The 26,564-nt window shown below is 43.0% G+C and overlaps 1 long non-coding RNA gene across 1 annotated transcript; it reads right to left on the bottom strand.

The window, feature by feature from the left end:
- Positions 1-822: 822 nt before the first annotated feature.
- On the bottom strand, positions 823-21,726 carry LOC139546316 (uncharacterized). Its single transcript, XR_011669198.1, has 3 exons — positions 21,563-21,726; positions 14,578-14,708; positions 823-9,977 (listed from the first exon to the last, which is right to left on the bottom strand). It is a non-coding gene; the product is annotated as an uncharacterized lncRNA (long non-coding RNA).
- Positions 21,727-26,564: the final 4,838 nt, after the last annotated feature.

The raw sequence follows: 26,564 nt of genomic DNA, 5'->3' as shown, positions 1-26,564 counted from the left end.
GAATAGGGGGACAGAGGGACAGAGGGAGCAGAGTGACAGAGGAATAGGGGGACAGAGGGATTAGAGGGAGCAGAGTGACAGAGGGACAGAGGGAGCAGAGAGAAAAAGGGATGGAGAGATGGAGGGAGCAGAGTGACAGAGGAATAGGGGGACAGAGGGATTAGAGGGAGCAGAGTGACAGAGGAATAGGGGGACAGAGGGATCAGAGGGAGCAGAGTGACAGAGGAATAGGGGGACAGAGGGATTAGAGGGAGCAGAGTGACAGAGGAATAGGGGGACAGAGGGATTAGAGGGAGCAGAGTGACAGAGGAATAGGGGGACAGAGGGACAGAGGGAGCAGAGTGACAGAGGAATAGGGGGACAGGGGGATTAGAGGGAGCAGAGTGACAGAGGAATAGGGGGACAGGGGGACAGAGGGAGCAGAGTGACAGAGGAATAGGGGGACAGAGGGAGCAGAAAGACAGAGGTACAGAGGGAGCGGAAGGGCAGAGGGAACAGAAGGACAGAGGGAACAGAGGGAACAGAGGGACAGAGGGAGCAGAAGGACAGAGGGAGCAGAAGGACAGAGGGAGCAGAGAGAAAAAGGGATGGAGAGATGGAGGGAGCAGAGTGACAGAGGAATAGGGGGACAGAGTGACAGAGGGACAGAGGAACAGAGGGAGCAGAGTGACAGAGGAATAGGGGGACAGAGGGATTAGAGGGAGCAGAGTGACAGAGGAATAGGGGGACAGAGGGATTAGAGGGAGCAGAGTGACAGAGGAATAGGGGGACAGAGGGATTAGAGGGAGCAGAGTGACAGAGGAATAGGGGGACAGAGGGATTAGAGGGAGCAGAGTGACAGAGGAATAGGGGGACAGAGGGATTAGAGGGAGCAGAGTGACAGAGGAATAGGGGGACAGGGGGATTAGAGGGAGCAGAGTGACAGAGGAATAGGGGGACAGAGGGACAGAGGGAGCAGAGTGACAGAGGAATAGGGGGACAGAGGGACAGAGGGAGCAGAGTGATAGAGGAATAGGCGGACAGAGGGAGCGTGAGAGATGCAGCCATGATGTCATAGTCACACTGCCTTCTCTCTCTCTCTCCAGATAGCACCGCTTGTTTAACCTTCTACCCCACTGGCCTCCCGGGTGTGTGGATGTGTGAGTGAGTGAGGGTGTCAGTATGTCTGGTCTTTCTGTCCTGCTCTTTTAAAAGCACAGTGAGAAACAGACAGACAGTTCCATGGAAGCCCTGGGCTGATTAACACACTGCAGTGAGCACAGAGACCTTGCCTTGAGCCAGGCACGACACACAAAGTATACCAGGGACGGCCAGCACATGACTAACGTTATGTAGTAGAATCATTCTACAAGTAGTGTGTAGTAGTACTAATAGTAGTAGTAGTCCCAGCAGGCACAAGTTGGTTGAAGTGACATCATAACAACCAGTTTAAGACCAAAATCAAAACCCTTATTTGAATCGGACAGGGTAGTAGTCATAGTGGTAGTAACAGATGAAGTCGTAGTAATACTATATAGTCATTATATCAATCAGTTTTGACTACTGGGGTAGTAGTCATAGTGGTAGTAATAGATTAAGTCGTAGTAATACTATATAGTCATTATATCAATCAGTTTTGACTACTGGGGTAGTAGTCATAGTGGTAGTAATAGATTAAGTCGTAGTAATACTATATAGTCATTATATCAATCAGTTTTGACTACTGGGGTAGTAGTCATAGTGGTAGTAATAGATTAAGTAGTACCACTATATTAATAGTAGTACTCCTGTATACAAAGCAAGAGGAATTGATCCGTTGTGTTGGTCTGGGTGGGGTATGATGTAGTGAGGGTGGGTTTAAAGACAGTGGCGCTCTGTAGATGGGTGGAAGTGTGTGTGGGTGGTACACACTGTGTGGGAGGTGGATTGAAGGTGGCAGAGTATGTGTGTGTCGAGTGGTGCCCTGAAGGTGTGTGTGAGACTCTTTAAAGGAGCCTACTAGTCGGCCTCTGTGTCCCATTCCGTCTCCTTAACTCCTCTCTTCCTTTTCCCCTTCCAAGAAACAAGGTGTCAGAGGAAATGCAGCTGATGGCATCTCTCTCTCTCTCTCTTTCTCTCTCTCTCTCTCTCTCTCTCTCTCTCTCACCATGGGTGTCCTCTCTGTCTCTAGTCTACCTCTACATACACACAGTTCATTTCCTTGTTTCTTTGGTCAGGCTTCCCCTCATGTATCTGTGAGTGGACAAGCCAACATGAGAGTCACAGCCTCCCTCTCCACCCCCCACACACACAGACACAGTGGGACGAGCAGACGCCCTCATACTGGACGTTTGCAGGCGAAGCGTGTTCTTTTTAAACATTCCATTCTCCTCTGCCACACCGAGCAGGGTTTCCTGCTCTGTCTCGCTCTCTCTCTCTCTCTCACAAAAACCCCCACACACACCCCTCCCTCCAACCTCTCCCACACCTGTTAATTTAAATGCATTCCAGGTACCTCATGAAACTGGTTGAGAGAATGCCAATAGTGTGCAAGTTGTCATCAAGGCAAAGGGTGACTACTTTGAAGAATCTAAAATCTAAAATATATTGATTCCATGTGTGTTATTTCATAGTTTTGATGTCTTCACTATTATTCTACAACGTAGAAAATAGTAAAAATAAAGAAAACCCTCGGGATCGGTGTCCCTATACCAGGATGGTTTAGACTAGAATTGTGACTAGAATGACGTTGTAAGTAACAGCAAACTTTCCAGGACATAGACATGTCTTATAAGGGCAGAAGGCTTAAATTATTGTTAATCTAATAACTGCACTGTCCAATTTACAGTAGCTATTACATTGACAAAATACAATGCTATTGTTTGAGGAGAGTGCAAAAACAACAAACCACCTTTAATCGCGGCAACTGGTTTGATACATTCACCTCTGAAGGTAAATAATGTACTTACATTAATCTGGCTCTGATTTGTCATCCTGAGGGTCCCAGAGATAAAATGTAGCATAGTTTAGTTTGATAAAATCAATTTTTATATTCAAATGTAGGAATTGGGGTCTACAGTTTGACCCCACACCCACCATGTCCAGCTGTCTAGATGTGTGAAAGTTAGTGTATAAGCTAATGATCCATCATATATGACATTCCTGCGAGTGTGCAAACTAAAATGTTATATTACCATATAATTTTTGTATGTTCTCTATAGTTATGTACTTGAAAATGTATCAATTGACCAATTCGGCACATTTGGGCAGACTTGATACAAAATACTGTGCAATATTGCAATGCTTCACTGGATCAATCTGAAACAGTGCATACACACTGCTGCCATCTAGTGACCAAAATATAAATTGCGCCTAAACTGCAATATTATATTATGGCCTTTCTCTTGCATTTCAAAGATGATAAAAACATTATAAGTAGAAAACGAATGTTTTTTGGTTTGTATTATCTTTTACCAGATTTAATGTGTCATATTCACCTACATTAATTTCACATTTCCACAAACTTCAAAGTGTTTCCTTTCAAATGGTATCAAGAATATGCATATCCTTGCTTCAGGTTCTGGTCCTACAGGCAGTTAGATTTGGGTATGTCATTTTAGGCGAAAATTGAAGAAAAAGTTCCCGATCCTTAAGAGGTTTTAATGAGTAGATGTGACCAAACTTTTGACTGGTACTGTATACATAATATGACATTTGAAATGTCTTTATTCTTTTGAGACTTTGTAAGTGTAATGTTTACTATACATTTTTTATTCTTTGTTTCACTTTTGTTTATTATCTATTTCACTTGCCTTGGTAATGTAAACATATGTTGCCATAGCCAATAAAGCCCTTAAATTGAATTGAAATTGAATAGATACATAGTGAAAAAGACAAAGAGAGAGAGAAAAAAGGATTCTTTTCACAGCTGTTCAGGGATGGAATGTCACAGGGTCTACTTCCTGCAGTGCACGGCTGTCTCTGTACGTCTCACTTCCTGTTTCCCTCAGGGGAATCCAGGAACTGATTATGTGAGTATGTGTGTATGTAAGTGTGTGCATGAATATGTATGTCCGTGAATATGTATGTGTGTGTCCCTAATTCAGGACCCCCCCCCGCCCCCACACAGTGTCAGAGTGGTCTCTCCCTCCCTGGTTTGACTTCCTGGTTTTCTTGTATTGTCCTCTGGCTCGTGCCATTGCATGTGATAGAGGGATGTGAGGACCAGACTTCTGGACCCGGCACCCTTCATGTTCGGTCTCTGATTACACAATGTTTTCCTCTACAAAATGATTACGATATGATTCTGGAAACAGAGCCACGTTACACAGTCTCATGTGTAGGGTTGTGTTCATTAGGCACCAAACAGAAGAAAAGGGACTGAAACAAGGAGGGACCATAATGGTAAAGCTCATTTTGCTTTTCCATTATAGACCCTAATGAACACAGTCCAGATTAGCATACATTTGAGTCATTCTTATCTAGAGTGACTTACAGGATTAATTAGGGTTAAGTGTCTTGCTCAAGGGAACATTGACACATTTTTTACCTAGTCGGCTCGGGGATTCAAACCAGCAACCTTTCTGTTACTGTCCCAATGCTCTTAACCACTAGGCTACCTGCCACTGTGTTATACTGTATGCGTTTTGTTATTTGCCACAAACATTGCAATTCACACAGTCATGTCCAGTATGACTAAAGCTGCGTCGGAGAAAGATCAGGACAATGCATCTGTCTGTTGTTCCTCTGTTCTGTGCCTCCAACTTTATGACTAATGGCTGTGTGTGTGTGTGTGTGTGTGTGTGTGTGTGTGTGTGTGTGTGTGTGTGTGTGTGTGTGTGTGTGTGTGTGTGTGTGTGTGTGTGTGTGTGTGTGTGTGTGTGTGTGTTTGTCTAGGTTTCCATTAGGAAAATGTGGCACCGGACATTTGACCAGCAGCATTTAAATTCACCGGACCCAAAGGCATTGGGTGCGTAACCTGATTAGGACGTCCACCCACGGTGCTCAGAATGACTTAAAACCACATTTACATTATGGTAATTCATATTAACAGAACATGCAAGGTGAGGATGCAACGATTTGCCGTCCTTCTTACCAAATTCTGATTCACACTTTGAAGATGTTAGAATAACTGTCCACATTTACTTTTCCTCAGACAACAAGACGAGTAACGAACAGAAAAATCACTAGTCTACGTCAATCTACTATCCCCCATAGTAGAAAAGTTAACCTATTTTATTGGTCAGCTTTTCGAGAAAGAAATATCCTATTCCAAACAGACTCCGGGACAGATGATAGATCCCAAAATCAGTAGGCCTAGGCTACATTAAAAAATAAAACCTTACAAAGCAATGAGTCTGATGCAACAGATCAGAAGGTTTATCTTAAAATGTTGATCAACTACTATTTCTTCACATTATAAGCGCAGCAATGCACACAAGGCAGAGTAGACTGGGGAATGTTTGTTCCAAAACGCAATTAGTGAGAAAATACGTGCGAGTGGTTTCATGTGACATGAATTAAAAAAATCCAGTAGAAATGTAGAAATAGGGTCTAATATGAAACAATTAGCATGGGTTGCTAATATGACTGATTTTGGCTACTTTGAAGCAAGCTAAGACATGCCTCATAATATGTGGTAAAAAGTTCAGGTTTCGTATACTGTATGTTTTCAAAATGCATACTACTTCCAGCTCATTGAAAAGTGCTGATGAAACCTGCCATCAGATGCCTATGTTTGCTGTTTGAGATGCTTCTGCAGCAGCTCTCACGCTTTCTGACAGATTTACTGCTCAAAGGCTCTGTATCTGCATGTCGTACACGTGAGATTAATAAAATACAGAACGAATATACTGTACACGCACCAATTTAATTCCACAAAATGATGCAAAGTAACCTATAGATTGATAAGCATGACCAGTCAAATGTATAGACATCAACTGGTATTTAAATAAACGAATAGACTAAAAAGCATTACTTCGCAATGAGATTTTTTGTTATTCTCAGGGACAATTGAGCAGCGGCAATTTTATTTATGAGCTTTCCAAATGTTTTATCGGCCAAACACCTGCTATTCCCGGCTAATGGAAGCCATGGTGTGTGTGTACAGTATATACAGTTGAAGTCAGAAGTTTACATACACCTTAGCCAAATACATTTAAACTCAGTTTTTCACAATTCCTGATATTTAATTCTAGTAAAAATTCCCTGTCTTAGGTCAGTTAGGATCACCACTTTATTTTAAGAATGCGAAATGTCAGAATAATAGCAGAGATAATGATTTATTTCAGCTTTTATTTCTTTCATCACATTCCCAGTGGGTCAGAAGTTTACATACACTTAATTAGTATTTGGTAGCATTGCCTTTAAATTTTTTGACTTGGGTCAAACGTTTTGGGTAGCCTTCCACAAGCTTCACACAATACGTTGGATGAATTTTGGCCCATTCCTCCTGACAGAGCTGGTGTAACTGATTCAGGTTTGTAGGCCTCCTTGCTTCCACACGCTTTTTCAGTTCTACCCACAAATTTTCTATAGGATTGAGGTCAAGGCTTTGTGATGGCCACTCCAATACCTTGACTTTGTTGTCCTTAGCCATTTTGCCACAACTTTGGAAGTATGCTTGGGGTCATTGTCCATTTGGAAGACCCATTTGGGACCAAGCTTTATCTTCCCGACTGATGTCTTGAGATGTTGCTTCAATATATCCACATAATTGTCCTACCTCATGATGCCATCTATTTTGTGAAGTGCACCAGTCCCTCCTGCAGCAAAGCACCCCCACAACATGATGCTGCCACCCCCGTGCTTCACGGTTGGGATGGTGTTCTTCGGCTTGCAAGCCTCCCCCTTCTTCCTCCAAACATAACGATGGTTATTATGGCCAAACAGTTCTATTTCTGTTTCATCAGACCAGAGGACATTTCTCCAAAAAGTACGATCTTTGTCCCCATTGTCAGGTGCAAACCGTATTCTGGCTTTTTTAATGGTAGTTTTGGAGCAGTGGCTTCTTCCTTGCTGAGCGGCCTATCAGGTAATATCGCTATAGGACTCGTTTTACTGTGGATATAGATAATTTTGTACCTATTTCCTCCAGCATCTTCACAAGGTCCTTTGCTGTTGTTCTAGGATTGATTTGCACTTTTCGCACCAAAGTACGTTCATCTCTAGGAGACAGAACGCGTCTCCTTCCTGAGCGGTATGACGGCTGCGTGGTCGCATGGTGTTTATACTTGTGTGCTATTGTTTGTACAGATGAACGTGGTACCTTCAGGGATTTGGAAATTGCTCCCAAGGATGAACCAGACTTGTGGAGGTCTACAATTCTTTTTCTGAGGTCTTGGCTGATTTCTTTAGATTTTCCCATGATGTCAAGCAAAGATGCACTGAGTTTGAAGGTAGGCCTTGAAATACATCCACAGGTACACCTCCAATTGACTCAAATGATATCAATTTACCTATAAGAAGCTTCTAAAGACATGACATCATTTTCTGGAATTTTCCAAGCTGTTTAAAGGCACAGTCAACTTAGTGTATGTAAACTTTTGACCCACTGGAAAAATTACTTAATGTAAAAAGTAGATGTCCTCACCGACTTGCCAAAACTATAGTTTGTTAACAAGAAATTTGTGGAGTGGTTGAAAAACGAGTTTTAATGACTCCAACCTAAGCGTATGTAAACTTTCGACTTCAAATGTAAATATATATATAATTTATTTTAAACTGGGTGGTCGAGCCCTGAATGCTGATTGGCTGACAGCCGTGGTATATCAGACCGTAAACCACGGGTTTGACAAAACATGTATTTTTACTGCTCTAATTACGTTGGTAACCAGTTAGTAATAGCAATATGGCACCTCGGGGGTTTATGGTATACGGCCAATATACCACGGCTAAGGGCTGTATCCAGGCACTCCGCTTTGCGTCGTCCTTTAGAACAGCCCTTAGACGTGGTATATTGGCCGTATACCACACCCCTTCGTGCCTTATTGCTTAATTACGTCACAGCCCTGTGAGAACATAGAGGTCACATAGAAGACATGGTAAAGTGTGAGAACACAGACGACTCAGAGCAGTATTCTGCCAACAGTGTCTGAGCTGCAACATCTGCCTGAGAAGAGATGTAGAATGCAGACAGACAGGATGACAAACCCTCTAATGAACTTTACATGTATTGTACACTGCCGGTCAAACGTTTTAAAATACCTACTCATTCAAGGGTTTTTCTTTATTATATAGTATTTTCTAAATTATAGAATAATAGTGAAAACATCAAAACTTTGAAATAACACATATGGAATAATGTAGTAACGTGTAATAATGTGTGTGTACGCTAGCTAAAACCCCTTCTATATGTTGTAGGGCAGAGAGCTCCCTTGTTCGAGGCAGCAGTTCCAACTGACTCACCGACCTCTACCCACTCTTCCCACCCACTCCCTTTCTCCTCTCTTTCTCTCTCTGTCCTCTCCTCCCACTCCCTTTCTCTCTCTGTCATCTCCTCCCACTCCCTCTCCCACTCAGCCCCAGCCTCTACCCCGGCGTGGGAGTAAGCATATCCCAGTACGAGAGCCTCCGGTGGGGCACACATACAGCGAGCATGGGCCTACGGTTCTGGAGCTTTGGCTTTCATTCTCTCTCCCACACAGACACACACACACATACACTCTACCCATATGAGGAACCCACACTGAGAGCTCCCCTTTAATGTCATGTGTCTTACATCTGAGGAGAGCAGAGGCAGGGGAAACACGGGGGAGTGTGTGGGCTGAGTGTGTGTGTGTGTGTGTGTGTGTGTGTGTGTGTGTGTGTGTGTGTGTGTGTGTGTGTGTGTGTGTGTGTGTGTGTGTGTGTGTGTGTGTGTGTGTGTGTGTGTGTGTGTGTGTGTGTGTGTAAACTGTGCAAATCACTATGCCTTTTGAATTCAGTTCACATTCAGACAAACCATTAGTCCTCTGGTGTCCTTCTTGGTAGACATGTACTCACAGGAGCTAAATCACTCAGATAGCTTTTATTGCCAGAGCTAAATAGCATCCAGTCCCTCTCAAAATAATTCAATATTCATGACTTATGATCTGATGATTAGACACACTGTAGGATGTATTATGTTAAAACAGATGAAGAACAGATTGAAAGATTGAGAGAATGATAGAATGATAGAATGATAGAATGATAGAATGAGAGAATGACAGAATGAGAGAATGATAGAATGAGAGAATGAGAGAACTGAGAGAATGAAAGAATGATAGAATGAGAGAACTGAGAGAATGACAGAATGAGAGAATGAGAGAACTGAGAGAATGACAGAATGAGAACACAGAGAATGACAGAATGAAATAATGAGAGAATGAGAGAATGAGAACACAGAGAATGACAGAATGAGAGAATGAGAGAATGAAATAATGAGAGAATGAGAACACAGAGAATGACAGAATGAGAGAATGAAATAATGAGAGAATGAGAGAATGAGAGAATGAGAGAATGAGAGAATGAGAACACAGAGAATTGAGATAATGAGAGAATGAGTAGGGGATCATCTGAATGTAAGTGTAGCCCTTGGACTGAATTAGACATTGAACATCCTCGACCCAAAACTGCAGAAATTGTCAACTAATTCACTAAATATATACAGAAAGTCACCAAGTGAAAGTGTCTGACTATAGTCAGAATGTATAGGGAGAGAGCTAGACTGGTACAGTACTTCCACAGGAATCTTCCCTCTTTGAAGACAGTAGTAAAATCTATAACAGGTATAGTTTTTAGCAATCAAGATGTTTGGGTCTACATCGGAGGGCCTGGACACACAGGAAACGTCTTTCATCTAGAAGCTCAGTATAACAGATAGAAAGACCAATATCTTACCGGTAGAAGAATGGATGACCAATGTCAATCATCTCCACCTTGTCAATCATCTCCACCTTGTCAATCATCTCCACCTTGTCAATCATCTCCACCTTGTCAATCATCTCCACCTGTCAATCATCTCCACCTGTCAATCAACTCCACCTTGGCAATTTCAGCTTCTGAAAGAAACAGGCAATAGAGAACATTATATAATACATAATATCATAATGAGATGTTCTGGAATTATTTAACAAAAAACAGGCTTGTTTATGGTCACAATCACTTGCATAATAAATTACCATCGTGTGAAGTTTCTTGGTATACAGACGGACCAGATTGCTCATTGGAATATGTAACATTTGTGTGTGGGCGACTGTGGGCAGTCTCTGTCCTTCCAGTTCCCCATCTAGTTCCAACAATTAGTTAGCTCCTCCAGGGAACAACCCAACCACAACCCTTACCTCATCATCTGTCCACTTATATGAGGAAAACACTGTTTCACATCTTTTAAAATGGCCCATTCACTATGACTAGATGTAGAAACTCATCAATAATATGTTTTAAGAAACATTTAGGTGTAAAACATCTTGATTTTGTTCTATTCTAAATAGATGGAGGCTATTTTTTCATATTGTGTATTTCATAATGTGTCTTTGGTAAATGTTAAAATCTTACAATTTAAGGTCCTCTGGCTGTAGTATAATCACCTGGTGTCTGGGACATGAGACTGTTGTAGGTGTCTCACAGATATCCCCTGGCTGTTGCATGACTTCAATATTAAAGCCCCCATGCGATCTTTTTTAAATGTTTTTCGAAATCATCACTTTATGTCAAATAAATCACTGTATGTGTTTATTTTTGTAATATAATACCTCAAAATACATTTTTTATCATTTATTTCCCTGAGCCTCCTTGGGTCACTGAAAGGCTCAGTCCGATTGTGTGGGCATAGGGATACAAATTTGAATATAGTTATATATGCAGCCCTGATTGGCTGATAGAATAACCTAAAGCCCATCCCCTTACCCCTTCAAAAAAAACGACAACAAAAGGCACATGGTATTAAACCTTTCAGTTGGAGTTGAAGTTGGACCCTAAAAGCGACAAACTTCCATACGTGTGTAGGCTACTTTGTTTTGCCATCAAAACAATAGGCATACATAATGCATAAAAATAATATTCACAAATAAATAACGTAGATGTAAGCACCAGGAAGACCCCATCCACCCACCCCCTGCAGGAATACATTATATTGTCAGTTATTTACATAACATAATAAACATATCGTAAAACAAGGTTATAATGAAAGTCTAAATCACGGCATGGAAGTATCTTCTCAAGTTATTGTTTTGCATGTGCTAAAGCTCTGTAAGGTGTTCCTGTGGGATGAAAACAGATGATGGTGAAAGTTAGAGGGTGTTAGCTAAACATAATCAGGTAGGAGGTCCAGAGCGGTACCAGAGTAGTGATCGATGGTAGAAAGTTAAATAACTAGTGCTTTTATCTACATTGTCATCACCAGCTTTCTCCAATAGTGACATTACTATACACAACTACAATCTGTGAAAGGTGGAAGAGGTAGTATTTCAAACTTACTACACACGCACACACAACAACACCTAGCTTCTCAACGTCACCTAGCTTCTCAACGACACCTAGCTTCTCAACGACACCTAGCTTCACAACGACACCTAGCTTTTCAACGACACCTAGCTACTCAAACGACACCTAGCTTCTCAACGACACCTAGCTTCTCAATGACACCTAGCTTCACAACGACACCTAGCTTCTCAACGACACCTAACTTCTCAACTACACCCAGCTTCTCAACGACACCTAGCTTCTCAACGACACCTAGCTTCTCAAAGACACCTAGCTTCTCAACGACACCTAGCTTCTCAACGACACCTAGCTTCTCAACGACACCTAGCTTCACAACGACACCTAGCTTCTCCACGACACCTAGCTTCTCAACAACAACTTCTTTGGCAGAATCATTTGTGTTATTTGTGATGGTTGGGGTGAAAATCTACCAGAGAATAGATCTCCAGGAAGATGGTTGGTGACCACTGCCGCTACACACACTACAAATGTGTGTTAAAATAGTCATACAGTCAATCACAGATAGACCCATAGCCCCTACCCATTGACAATTCCTACTAATCGGTTATAGGACATGGTCCAACCATTACACTCTCTGAAAAAAGTAATACAGCATATAGAACCTTTGTCTGACAGTACTTTGTCTGACAGTCTGACAGTACTTTGTCTGACAGTCTGACAGTACTTTGTCTGACAGTCTGACAGTACTTTGTCTGACAGTCTGACAGTACTTTGTCTGACAGTACTTTGTCTGACAGTCTGACAGTACTTTGTCTGACAGTACTTTGTCTGACAGTGTCACGCCTTGACCTTAGAGATCCTTTTTATGTCTCTATTTTGGTTTGGTCAGGGCGTGAGTTGGGGTGGGCATACTTGAGAACCATACTTAGGTAGCCTTTTCCCACCTGTGTTTTGTGGGTAGTTGTTTTCTGTTTTGTGTGAGTACCTGACAGAACTGTTGCGTTTTGTTCCACTTTTGTTTTTGTTTCAGTGTTCAGGTGATAATAAACATCATGAACACGTACCACGCTGCGCTTTGGTCTACTCCTTCTTCCTCAGACGAACATCGTTACAGACAGTCTGACAGTACTTTGTCTGACATTCTGACAGTACTTTGACAGCATTTCAGTCTGAAGGACGTATGATTTGAAGTGACTGAAATATTCAGAAAGGTATTGGGAAGTGATCAGAAGATCACCAGGCAATAATTTTGTGTAGAAAATAACATAATTGCTTTCAATTTTGTGGTGCTGTCCTCCCCAGTCTGATTATGCCCGGTCATGTCCACTCTCTGCTCTAATGAGTCCTGCACAGCTTGAGAGCATTGTAAAGGAAAACAGATTAGTGTTCCTGAGAATCTTAGCACAGGAATGGGGCAATATTAGCACACAGCTAATAATAAATGCTTCGGGGCTCCCGAGTGGCACAGCGGTCTAAGACACTGCATCTCAGTGCTTCAGATGTCACTACAGACACCCTGGATCGATTCCAGGCTGTATCACAACCGGCCGTGATTGGGCGGCAAACATTTGGCCCAGCGTCGTCCGGGTTTGGCTGCTCGACGAGCCGTCATTGTAAATAAGAATGTGTTCTTTAACTGACTTGCCTGGTTAAATAAAGGTTAAATAAAATATATATATTTTTTAATTATAGCTCCAACCGTTCAAGAGGTAGAGACACATTTGCAAGAAAAAAACAGAAAGCACTCTTCCACCATTTGCTAATGGGGATCCAAATAAACAAACAAATAAATAAACAAACATAGAGGAAAAGTGTAGCTGGCTATGCGGGAACATTGTTTACATTGTGAGAGGCACCTTCTGCCTAGGCACTAGGGCAGCGTTTCCCTTTTACGATTCTGATATAACTGTTTTTGTAGTTAGGCTAGCTACAGGTATCCTATGTAAATATAAATGTCAGGTCAGTAGCTAGCTAGCTATCCTAATTGCGGTCGAGACTAGTAGCTAGCTAACTAGCTAAGCTAACGTTAGCTAGCTAGCTAGCTAGCAGCAGCACAACAATATCTTGTCCTTTGCTTTTAATAGTAATAGTTAGCTAGAAGAATAACTATTTAGAGATGTACTTTTTGAAACGTTGCTGTTGATTGCTGCTGCTTGTTGGGAAAGAACTTTGAAGAAGGATGCTGTTAGCAAATCCACTGCCTAAGAAACTATTGCTGCTTAGCAGCCAGCTACTGCACATCTCTTTTGCTTTTGTTCATTGCTGTAGTCTTTTAATGGAGTCAAACGATCAAATCGCCCTCTAGTGGCATCATGGTTGGAATGTTTCTAATATTTTTCATAATTTCATAATTTCATTAAAAATAAATTAAGCCCATAACAATGTGTGTGAGGTGTATACTTTTGTTTAAAAGTAGATGTTTTTAAGACTACCAAGAAACTGTGACCATGATTTAGCCCACTGCAGTGAAAGGTTAAAGTGGAAGTAGGCCTAAATACAGAAATATTTTGGTCATAAGTGCACGCTGCCAACAATGAGGAATGGAATGTCAATATGACAGGGCAGGGCCAACAACAGTGTAGGAGGATATATGCAAATCAAAGATGAACTGTCATTGGTCTATTATAATCATATCAGATTGTGATGTCATGATCTGGGCCAAAAACGTGTTTTTAAACAGCTCTTATACTAAAATGCACATTCATAATTTTCACAGTTTCAGTGTTGTTTCGATCTAAAAGTGTGGAAATATCATAAAAATAGCAAGAAATCACGATTTTAACTGCACTGCCCCTTAAATTTCTACTCTGAAGACAGAGGAATAGCACACACACACACACACACACACACACACACACGTCTAGCTCGACTTGCATACCACCCCTCCTCCAGCAACTTAAAGAAGGGAAAACATGCACAGAGATCACACGCGCGCACACACACACACATACACACACAGTCTACAATGATAGAACCAAGGCAGACCACACACTGTTGCAATGCCATGCTCAACAGACGTGTCAATGCTTCTTCTGGTCTTTCACACAATGCAAACTCTAGAATATGATAGCCTAACTGTAGACCTAACAAAAATAATGGCACTTATCTAAACACCAATCTTATGAATGTGAAAAAACGTAGCAAATAAAACAATAGGTTTAATACTGTATATCCGTAGTATTAAGATGATATAAACAGTCGACAGCTGTGGCTTACCTTGTGGTTGTCTGTCTCCGGACTCGAGTTTTCTTCCTCCGCCCATTGCTGTTGCAAACGCCAAGAGTCGTGCAGGAGGGAGCCCGGGGTTGCAGACACCTTTCCGTGGCGCGACACTCCGCAGTTACATGCTACAAAAACAGAACGCGAGAACAACAAAAACATCACCAAAGGCTGAAAAACACTTTCTCTAGCAACTGACTTTCTCATCTGACTTTCTCATCGCGAATGCACTTAATGATCTCATCACTCAGTCATCTGCGACTCCTGCAAGTCATTTCCCCTCTCCCCTTATCGCTGACTGGCCGCGGGGCTTTTCACCGTGTGCATACCGAATCAGTCGGAAATGCCACTGAGTTTCCTGCTTCAGCATAGCTTCCAATTCACCTCAGCCTGTACATAGGCGCGTCCCTCGCTCGCCCTGACGACGAACCCAAGCCAGCAATAAATCCCCCTTTTACCAGGGGCCGTCCCTGCTGCGACCCGTGTGCGTGTAGGGCGTGCGCGTGTCCACAGACACATGTACGATTTCAGGAAAGTCCACTTTTCTGAATAACACGATTTTACAGACAGAAATTATAAGGTTACATGTTTTCCAGAATATGACAAGCCTACATTTTTTTTCTGCACTCAGCCGAGTAACCACATTTGATGACTTGAATTAGACTTGAATTAGATTGATCTACTGGGCTGTGTAGATGTATAATACTATCACATATGTAATTCTAATGTCAATAAGGAGAGAGTTTTGATTTGAAAAAATATACATTACCACAAGTCTCTCTCCAGTCTCCATCCCTCGTCATCTCTCCTCCATCCCTCCTCATCTCTCCTCCATCCCTCTACATCTCTCCTCCATCCCTCCTCATCTCTCCTCCATCGCTCTACATCTCTACTCTCTCCTTCACGCCTCCTCCATCCCTCCTCATTTCTCCTCCATCGCTCTACATCTCTCCTCTATCCCTCCTCATCTCTCCTCCATCCCTCCTCATCTCTCCTCCATCCCTCCTCATCTCTCCTCCATCGCTCTACATCTCTCCTCTATCCCTCCTCATCTCTCCTCCATCCCTCCTCATCTCTCCTCCATCCCTCCTCATCTCTCCTCCATCCCTCCTCATCTCTACTCCATCCCTCCTCATCTCTCCTCCATCGCTCTACATCTCTCCTCCATCGCTCTACATCTCTACTCCATCCCTCCTCATCTCTCCTCCATCGCTCTACATCTCTACTCCATCCCTCCTCATCTCTCCTCCATCGCTCTACATCTCTCCTCCATCGCTCTACATCTCTACTCCATCCCTCCTCATCTCTCCTCGATCGCTCTACATCTCCCCCAATCTCTTCATTCTCCATTGGGCAGTAATGTCTTTACAGCGGAGGATAGCAAGGGGCTTTACCATCACATTAGACATTAAGAAACAACTGTAATGGGATTTCACCTATATTGGTCTCTCTCTCTCTCTCTCTCTCTCTCTCTCTCTCTCTCTCTCTCTCTCTCTCTCTCTCTCTCTCTCTCTCTCTCTCTCTCTCTCTCTCTCTCTCGCTCTCTCTCGCTCTTTCTCTTTCTCTCTCCTGCTCTCTCTCTCTCTGATAGGATGATGGAGGGGGATTGATCTTGTAATGGGGTGTATAGCTATTTGCATTTCCTCAAAATGCCTTTGAACTAGTTTTTTCCCCCACTGTCCCTTTCTCTTTTGTCACCCTCTCAATTTCCCCGGTGAGAGTGATCATGTAATGGTGAATATGGGAAATGGTGTTACTTATATCAGTAGTTCAGATTTGAGGTGTAATCAGAGACATTGCGTTCATATTGTGAAATCCCCTGAATAAATTAACACTTGTTTACTCATCTGAACTTCTTTGGTATGAATTTCTTTTTCTTTTCATTCTATGACATTTGAAACCACTGCAGAAGTCCTATGACAACATTTATAGTTTGATATAGGCTGTAGTCTAATAGCTGTAGTCTATCTCTCTCAGGCATTCCCTTCAGAAATCAATGGGTGCGAACATCAGGCCATTTGCCAGTATTACTGGGCAAGATGTGGGGGGACTTCAATGGACTGTGACATCAGGGTCAGGTCTGTTGACCAGTCTTTTAGAGGCATAGTTGCGTTTGTCTGGTTAAAGTGCTACTGATGAAATTAACTCTGTTGTTTAGATATTTTTTTGCTGTGTCATAGAATGGTCTGGCAAACATGCATCACCAACAGTTTGGAGTAAATCCCAGCTTCAGCGGATGATGTGCTGTCCAGCCATATTTAGAATGTTGACATTATGGCACGGCGTGGCATTTTATTTCAAACCGTTGACTAAGGTGTCTGTTACCATCTACTAGGCTCACATCGAGCTAGGGTGTTGGGGATGGGTTTGAGGATGGGGTTGAACTGTGACAACGAGCTAGGGTGTTGGGGATGGGTTTGAGGATGGGCTTGAACTGTGACAACGAGCTAGGGTGTTGGGGATGGGTTTGAGGATGGGGTTGAACTGTGACAACGAGCTAGGGTGTTGGGGATGGGTTTGAGGATGGGGTTGAACTGTGACAACGAGCTAGGGTGTTGGGGATGGGTTTGAGGATGGGCTTGAACTGTGACAACGAGCTAGGGCGTTGGGGATGGGTTTGAGGATGGGCTTCAACTGTGACAATGAGCTAGGGTGTTGGGGATGGGTTTGAGGATGGGCTTGAACTGTCACAACGAGCTAGGGTGTTGGGGATGGGTTTTATGGTTGGCTTGAACTGTGACAACGAGCTAGGGTATTGGGGATGGGTTTGAACTGTGACCTATGGCTCTGGGCATCGGAGGTTTTTCTTCTATTTTAACCCTAACCCTAACCCTAACCTTTAACCTTAACCCTAACCCTAACCCTAACCTTTAACCCTAACCCTTAACCCTAACCCTAACCTTTAACCCTAACCCTAACCTTTAACCCTAACCCTAACCCTAAACTTTAACCCTAACCATAACCCTAACCCTAACCCTAACCCTAACTCTAACCTTTAACCCTAACCCTAGCCTTTAACCCTAACCCTAACCTTAACCCTATCACTAACCTTAACCCTAACCCTAACTCTAACCTTTAACCCTTAACCCTAACCCTAACCTTTAACCCTAAACCTAACCCTATCCCTAACCTTTAACCCAAACCCTAACCCTAACCTTTAATCCTATCACTAACCCTAACCTTTAACCCTAACCCTAACCTTTAACCCTAACCCTAACCTTTAACCCTAACCCTAACTCTAACCTTTAACCCTAACCCTAACCTTTAACCCTAACCCTAACCCTAACCCTAACCTTAATCCTAACTCTAACCCTAACCTTTAACCCTAACCCTAACCCTAACATTTAGTCCCATCACTAACCCTAACCTTAAAGGGAAATTTCTAAAATGTTCAACTTCATATTCATCATCTTCAGCACCACCACAACATCAACACATGAGAACGTAGTAAAACAGATAGAGGAAGACAACTGTTTCCAATGACATCATCAACCAATTCGTAGACAACAAGTAGACAATTAGTAGGTAAAACTTAGGCAATAAGTAGACAATTAGTAGGTAATTAGTAGGTAAAACTTAGGCAATAAGTAGACAATTAGTAGGCAATTAGTAGGTAATACTTAGGCAATTAGTATACAAATCGTTGGCAATAAGTAGGCAATTAGTAGGCAATTAGTAGGTTATACTTAGGCAATTAGTAGAGGACTAGTAGGCAATTAGTAGACAATAAGTAGACAATAAGTAGGCAATTAGTAGGTAATACTTAGGCAATTAGTAGAGGACTAGTAGGCAATTAGTAGACAATAAGTAGACAATAAGTAGGTAATACTTAGGCAATTAGTAGGCAATACGTAGACAATAAGTAGGTAATACTTAGGCAATTAGTAGGCAATTAGTAGACACTTTATTGGTAATAATTAGGCAATTAGTAGACAACTAGTAATTGGTTAAAATCACACAATGCACGCTGATGATGAAACACTTATCTTCCTCTATATTCTTTACTACAGAACATAGAAACGCACCGTTTTCACATGTGTTGATGTTGAAGTGATGCTTGAGATGATGAATATGAAGTTGAACATTTTAGATATTTCCCTTTAACCACTTGGAATTAATGGCTACATTTAAGATGAACCCTATCCCAAACCATAACCTTAACCAGTCGGAATGAATGCCTAAAGTTACGTTTCATTTCACTTTTTGCACAGTTTAACTGACAGCTATGAAACGGCAAAATACATTGTAAGTATAAAGGCAAGACATGCCATAAATCAGACATTGGAGATAAGTGGAGATTTGGGGGTATTGTCTAGTTCTGCAGCTGAATCTCATGTAAACTACAGATTATTATATATATTTTGAAGTAGTCCACACGTGTTTGTATCTGTCCTAGAAAGGGTTTTACTATTCAGGATAAAGTGTCTAGTGCAATGGATGACCAGGCTTTCCTAACCCTCTCCTCGGGCTCTCCCAGAAGTTTCACATTTTTGTTTTGACCCTAAACTGGCACACCTGATTCCATTAGTCAACTAATCATCAAGCCTTTGACTAATGGAATCAGGTGTGCTGGTTTAGGGGGGGCCCGAGGAGACGGTTGGTAAACCCTGCATTACTGTTGTGTGGTGGAAGTATTATTATTTTAATCCCTGTTCTTTCACCAGGAATGTAGCCCCCCTTCTATCTCTCTCTCTCTCCCTGTCTGTGTGTGTGTGTGTGTGTGAGTGTGAGTGTGTGTGTGCGTGTGTGTGTGCGTGTGAGTCCATCTGTGCCAGCTTCTGTGTGTGAGTGTTTGTATTCATGCTTGTTTGTGTGTGTGTGTGTGTGTGTGTGTGTGTGTGTGTGTGTGTGTGTGTGTGTGTGTGTGTGTGTGTGTGTGTGTGTATGTGTGTGTGTGCCTGCGTCTGTGAGTGTGAGTGTGTGTGTTCTTCTCCTGATTCCCATGAATCTGGTGGAGTTAAAGCCTCTTAAATGTCCCCCTGGCTTTTGTACTCACGTTTCAGCTGAAATTCCCCAAATTCCCCCCTCCATTCAGACACTGTGTGTTAGAGAGCTCTGGAATGCACTGGGCTTGACAGGCGCCTGGGCTGGGTGTGTGTGTGTGTGGATGCATGCACATGTGTGTGGGAGTGTGGGCGGGTGGGTGCTCGTCTGTGCACGTGAGTGTGTGGGTGGTTGCGTGGGTGTTGGGGTGAGTGGGTGCATGGTTCTCAGTGGCTGAGTGCACATGTGACTACATAAGTGTGTGTGTGTTAGTCTCTGTGTGTATAGAAAAGGTGAAACGTGTGTGTGTATAAGACATAGGTATTTGTATTTCATAATCTGAGTCTTTGTGTTTAAATGTTTAAAAAAAAATCAAACAAATTCACAGACCCAATCTCTCATACTTACCACTAATACACACACACACACACACACACACACACACACACACACACACACACACACACACACACACACACACACACACACACACACACACACACACACACACACACACACACACACACACACACACACACACACACACACACACACACACACACACACACACAATTTCACACTCAGCATCGGGCGTTTGCCTGATCTAGTTTCCTCCTTGCTTTGTGAGCAACCCGCAGCAATAAAATAAACACAAATATGTGATAATCACATTCTTCACATAGCTGGTGGGAAGTTTCGGCTGGTTCTCCACAAGAGGAGGGGTGTGTGCATATGTGTGTGCATGTGTGTGTGTGAATGTGCTTGTGCGTGTGCTCGTCTGTGTCTGTGTGTGTGTGTGTACGCGCGTGCTCGTGCGTGTGCTCGTCTGTGTGTGTGTGTGTGTGTGTGTGTGTGTGTGTGTGTGTGTGTGTTTGTGTGTGTGTGTGTGTGTGTGTGCGTGTGCGTGTCATTCCTCTGTTCTCTATAGGCCCCACAGAGACAGAAAGAGTTATGGAACAAATAGGTCTCACACATTACATAACAGTAACACCAGTACAAACCATCAGCTCAGTTATACTCCCATTACAAACCAGTTATACTCCCAGTACAAACCAGATATACTCCCAGTACAAACCAGTTATACTCCCAGTACAAACCAGTTATACTCCCAGTACAAACCAGATATACTCCCAGTACAAACCATCAGGTCAGATATACTCCCAGTACAAACCAGTTATACTCCCAGTACAAACCAGATATACTCCCATTACAAACCAGATATACTCCCATTACAAACCAGTTATACTCCCAGTACAAACCAGATATACTCCCATTACAAACCAGTTATACTCCCAGTACAAACCAGATATACTCCCAGTACAAACCAGATATACTCCCAGTACAAACCAGATATACTCCCAGTACAAACCAGATATACTCCCAGTACAAACCAGATATACTCCCAGTACAAACCAGTTATACTCCCATTACAAACCAGATATACTCCCATTACAAACCAGATATACTCCCATTACAAACCAGTTATACTCCCAGTACAAACCAGATATACTCCCATTACAAACCAGTTATACTCCCAGTACAAACCAGATATACTCCCAGTACAAACCAGATATACTCCCAGTACAAACCAGATATACTCCCAGTACAAACCAGATATACTCCCAATACAAACCAGATATACTCCCAGTACAAACTAGATATATTCCCAGTACAAACCAGGTACATTTCCAGTCAAAAGTCAAATAAATAGATCATCTAATACAACAAACAGATAAATATTGAAGTTAGACCAGATTATTGACCTTTCTAATGACACAGACTGGGAGACCGATGCCGACAGATAGAGATAATCAGACAGAACGAGAGAGGGACAGAAAGAGAGAAAGAGAATTAGACATAGAGAGAGACGGGAAACCGGTACAGAGAAACAGATAAAGAGAGAGAATGAGAGAACAAGAGAGAGACAGAGCGAGTGGCAAGGAGAAACAGACATGTACAGAGACAGAAAGACATTTCTAGGAGTTGGAGTTGTTCTTACCTGAACACATGGTCCACATGCTGCCGAGCACACTTCCCTTCCTCCATCATGCTTTGTCTCTGCTCCCTCCGCTGGCTTTTCTCTTCCCTTCCTCTCTCTCTCTCTCTCTCTCTCTCCCCCTCTCTCTCTCCCTCTCTCTCTCCCTCTCTCTCTCTCCAGTGAGGTTGTCTCTTGGAGTGAGAGTGATCCATGAAGTGGCTGCCGACAGTCTTAACTACACCGCCTCTTTCTCCACCCCCGAGCTGCATGGTGTATGTGTGTATGTGTGTGTGTGTGTGTGTGTGGTGGTTTCTTGTCAACCCCCACACAGCCCACCTTACACATATAGTCACCTGAAAAGTGTCAAAGACCACACACGCACGCACGCACGCACGCACGCACGCACGCACGCACGCACGCACGCACGCACGCACGCACGCACGCACGCACACACACACACACACACACACACACACACACACACACACACACACACACACACACACACACACACACACACACACACACACACACACACACACCTCCCCACCTATAGGCAGAACCTTTAACAGGAAGCTCACTGGCGAAGGACTGTTCAATGTTCCTCTGGCCAATCGGAATCTATGCTTCAAGATTGTTTTTATCACACGGACTGGAAAATGGTGACTGGGTTAATCGGGAAGCGCACAGAGGATGATGTTCCCACAGTGATGATTAGAACTTATCCAAACCTAAAACCCTGGATAGATGGCAGCATTCGTGCAAAACTGAAAGCGCAAACCACCACATTTAACCGTGGCAAGGTAACTGGGAACATGGACATATACAAACAGACCAGCTATGACATCCTAAGGCAATCAAAGAGGCAAAACAACATTACATGGACAAAGTGGAGTCGCAATTCAACGTCTCAGACACAAGACGTATGTGGCAGGGTCTACAGACAATCGCCTATTATTAAGGGAATGCCAGCCACATCGCGGACACCATCGCCTCGCTCCCGGACGAGCTAAACACCTTCTTTGCCCATTTCGAGGAAAACAACATTGAGCTGCCCGACGCAACTATCGCCCCCATAGCACTCACTTCTGTCATCATGAAGTGCTTTGAGATGCTAGTAAAGGACCATATCACCTCCACCTTACCTGACAACCTAGACCCAGTACAATTAGCATATAGCCCTAACAGATCCATGGACGATGCAATCACCATTGAACTGAACACTGCTCTATACCACTTCGACAAGAGAAATACCTATGTAAGAATGCTGTTCATCGACTACAGCTCAGCCTCCAAGCTCATCACTAAGATCAGGGCCCTGGGTCTGAACCCCTCACTGTGTAACTGGTTTCTGGATTTCCTGAATGCCAATTGGTGAAGGTAGGCACCAACACCTCCGCCACGGTGATCCTCAACATGGGCACCCCACACACGGGTACTCTCTGTTCACACATGAATGCGGGGCCATGCATGTATCCAATTAAATCATCAAGTTTGTGGAGGACACAACAGCAGTAGGCCTGATTACCAACAACAATGAGAGCCTACAGGGAGGAGGTGCCAGGAAAAGGCCTTGGGGAGGCCTTGGGGAGTGGTGCCAGGAAAATAACCTCTCCCTTAATGTCAACAAACTTCCCTTCACACAGACAGCATGGTGAAGAAGGCGCAGTAGTGCCTTGTCGACCTCAGCAGGCTGAAGAAATTCAGCTTGGCCCCTAGGACCCTCACAAACTTCTACAGATACACCATTGAAAGCATCCTGTCGGGCTGTATCACCGCCTGGTATGGCAATTGCACCGTCCGCAACCGAGGTTGGTGCGGTCTCCAGAGGGGGGTACGGTCAGCCCAATGCTTCACCGGGGACACACTGCCTGCCTGCCCTCTAGGCCATCTACAGAACCGACGTCACAGGAAGACCAAGAAGATCCTCAAGGATCTGTTCAACCTGCTACCATCTAGAAGACGGAGACAGTACAGGTGCATCAAAGCTGGGACCGAGAAACTGAGAAACCGCTTCTATCTCCAGGCCATCAGACTGTTAAACAGTCATTTAGCACTAACCTTAGTCACTGTTCTAGCAGGCTACCAGTCGGTACTCCACCCTGCATCGTAGAGACTGCTGTCCTATGTACACTGCCTTATGTTTACTATTTTCGACATTGTAGAATAATAGTGAAGACATCAAAACTATGAAATAACACATATGGAATCATATAGTAACCAAAAAACTGTTAATAATATTTGAGATTTTTCAAATAGCCACCCTTTGCCTTGATGACAGCTTTGCACACTCTTGGCAATCTCTCAACCAGCTTCATGAGGTAGTTACCTGGAATGCATTTCAATGAACAAGTTTGCCTTGTTAAAAGTTAATTTGTGGAATGTCTTTCCTTTTTAATGCATTTGAGCCAATCAGTTGTGTTGTGACAAGGTAGGGGTGGTATACAGAAGATAGCCCTATTTGGTAAAAGACCAAGTCCATATTATGGCAAGAACAGCTCAAAAAAGCAAAGAGAAATGACAGTCCATCCTTACTTTAAGACATGAAGGTCAGTCATTACGGAAAATTTCAAGAACTTTAAAAGTTTCTTCAAGTCCAGTCACAAAAACTAACAGCGCTATGATGAAACTGCCTTTCATGAGGACCGCCACAGGAATGGAAGACCCAGAGTTACCTCTGCTACAGAGGATATGTTCATTAGAGTTACCAGCCTCAGAAATTTCAAGTAACAGACACATCTCAACATCAACTGTTCAGACGAGACTGTGTGAATCAGGCCTCCATGTTCGAATTGCTACAAAGAAACCCCTACTAAAGGACACCAATAAGAAGAAGAGACTTGCTTGTGCCATAAAAACACGCGCAATGAACATTAGACCGGTGGAAATCTGTCCTAAAGTCTGATTAGTCCAAATTTGAGATTTTTGGTTCCAACCGCCGTGTCTTTGTGAGACTCAGAGTAGGGGAACGGATGATCTCCGCATGTGTGTTTCGGGGGTGCTTTCCTGCTGACACTATCAGTGATTTATTGTGAAGCTGGTTGAGAGAATGCAAAAGCTGTCATCAATGCAAATGGTGGCTACTTTGAAGAATCTAAAATCTAACACACACACCAACATACACATAACAGTCTTTTTCTGTCCATCAGTCATTATCAATCGCTCTCTTTCACTGTCTCACTCCTTGTTATATTCTTTATTTTTTTCTCTCACCTGTCTCAGTCTTCTTCGCTCCATCTGTCTCGGTCCCCTTCTCTCTCATCTGTCTCAGTCTTCTTCTCTACATTTGTCTCAGTCTTCTTCCCTCCATCTGTCTCAGTCTTCTTCTCTCTCATCTGTCTCAGTCTTCTTCTCTACATCTGTCTCAGTCTTCTTCTCTCTCACCTGTCTCAGTCTTCTTCTCTACATTTGTCTCAGTCTTCTTCTCTCTCATCTCTCAGTCTTCTTCTCTATCATCTGTCTCTGTCTTCTTCTCTACATCTGTCTCAGTCTTCTTCTCTCTCATCTCTCAGTCTTCTTCTCTATCATCTGTCTCAGTCTTCTTCTCTATCATCTGTCTCAGTCTTCTTCTCTACATCTGTCTCAGTCTTCTTCTCTCTCACCTGTCTCAGTTTTCTTCTCTACATCTGTCTCAGTCTTCTTCTCTCTCATCTCTCAGTCTTCTTCTCTATCATCTGTCTCAGTCTTTTTCTCTACATCTGTCTCAGTCTTCTTCTCTCCCACCTGTCTCAGTCTTCTTCTCTACATTTGTCTCAGTCTTCTTCTCTCTCATCTCTCAGTCTTCTTCTCTATCATCTGTCTCAGTCTTCTTCTCTACATCTGTCTCAGTCCTCTTCTCTCTCACCTGTCTCAGTCTTCTTCTCTACATCTGTCTCAGTCTTCTTCTCTCTCATCTCTCAGTCTTCTTCTCTTTATCTGTCTCAGTCTTCTTCTCTCTCACCTGTCTCAGTCTTCTTCTCTTTATCTGTCTCAGTCTTCTTCTCTCTCACCTGTCTCAGTCTTCTTCTCTCTCACCTGTCTCAGTCTTTTTCTCTACATCTGTCTCAGTCTTCTTCTCTACATCTGTCTCAGTCTTCTTCTCTCTACATCTTTCTCAGTCTTCTTCTCTACATCCGTCTCAGTCTTCTTCTCTTTATCTGTCTCAGTCTTCTTTTCTCTCACCTGTCTCAGTCTTCTTCTCTCTCATCTGTCTCAGTCTTCTTCTCTACATCTGTCTCAGTCTTCTTCTCTCTACATCTGTCTCAGTCTTCTTCTCTACATCTGTCTCAGTATTCTTCTCTCTCATCTGTCTCAGTCTTCTTCTCTCTCATGTGTGTCAGTCTTCTTCTCTCTCACCTGTCTCAGTCTTCTTCTCTATATCTGTCTCAGTCTTCTTCTCTCCATCTGTCTCAGTCTTCTTCTCTCTCATCTGTCTCAGTCTTCTTCTCTACATCTGTCTCAGTCTTCTTCTCTCTCACCTGTCTCAGTCTTCTTCTCTACATTTGTCTCAGTCTTCTTCTCTCTCATCTCTCAGTCTTCTTCTCTATCATCTGTCTCAGTCTTCTTCTCTACATCTGTCTCAGTCTTCTTCTCTCTCACCTGTCTCAGTCTTCTTCTCTACATCTGTCTCAGTCTTCTTCTCTCTCATCTCTCAGTCTTCTTCTCTTTATCTGTCTCAGTCTTCTTCTCTCTCACCTGTCTCAGTCTTCTTCTCTTTATCTGTCTCAGTCTTCTTCTCTACATCTGTCTCAGTCTTCTTCTCTCTACATCTGTCTCAGTCTTCTTCTCTACATCCGTTTCAGTCTTCTTCTCTCTCACCTGTCTCAGTCTTCTTCTCTCTCATCTGTCTCAGTCTTCTTCTCTACATCTGTCTCAGTCTTCTTCTCTCTACATCTGTCTCAGTCTTCTTCTCTACATCTGTCTCAGTCTTCTTCTCTCTCACCTGTCTCAGTCTTCTTCTCTCCATCTGTCTCAGTCTTCTTCTCTCTCATCTGTCTCAGTCTTCTCTTCTCTCATCTGTCTCAGTCTTCTTCTTTCTCACCTG

The sequence above is a fragment of the Salvelinus alpinus genome, chromosome 20 (assembly GCF_045679555.1).
Source record: "Salvelinus alpinus chromosome 20, SLU_Salpinus.1, whole genome shotgun sequence".
Taxonomy (NCBI): Eukaryota; Metazoa; Chordata; class Actinopteri; order Salmoniformes; family Salmonidae; genus Salvelinus; species Salvelinus alpinus.
This window is presented reverse-complemented; position numbering and strand designations above follow the sequence as displayed.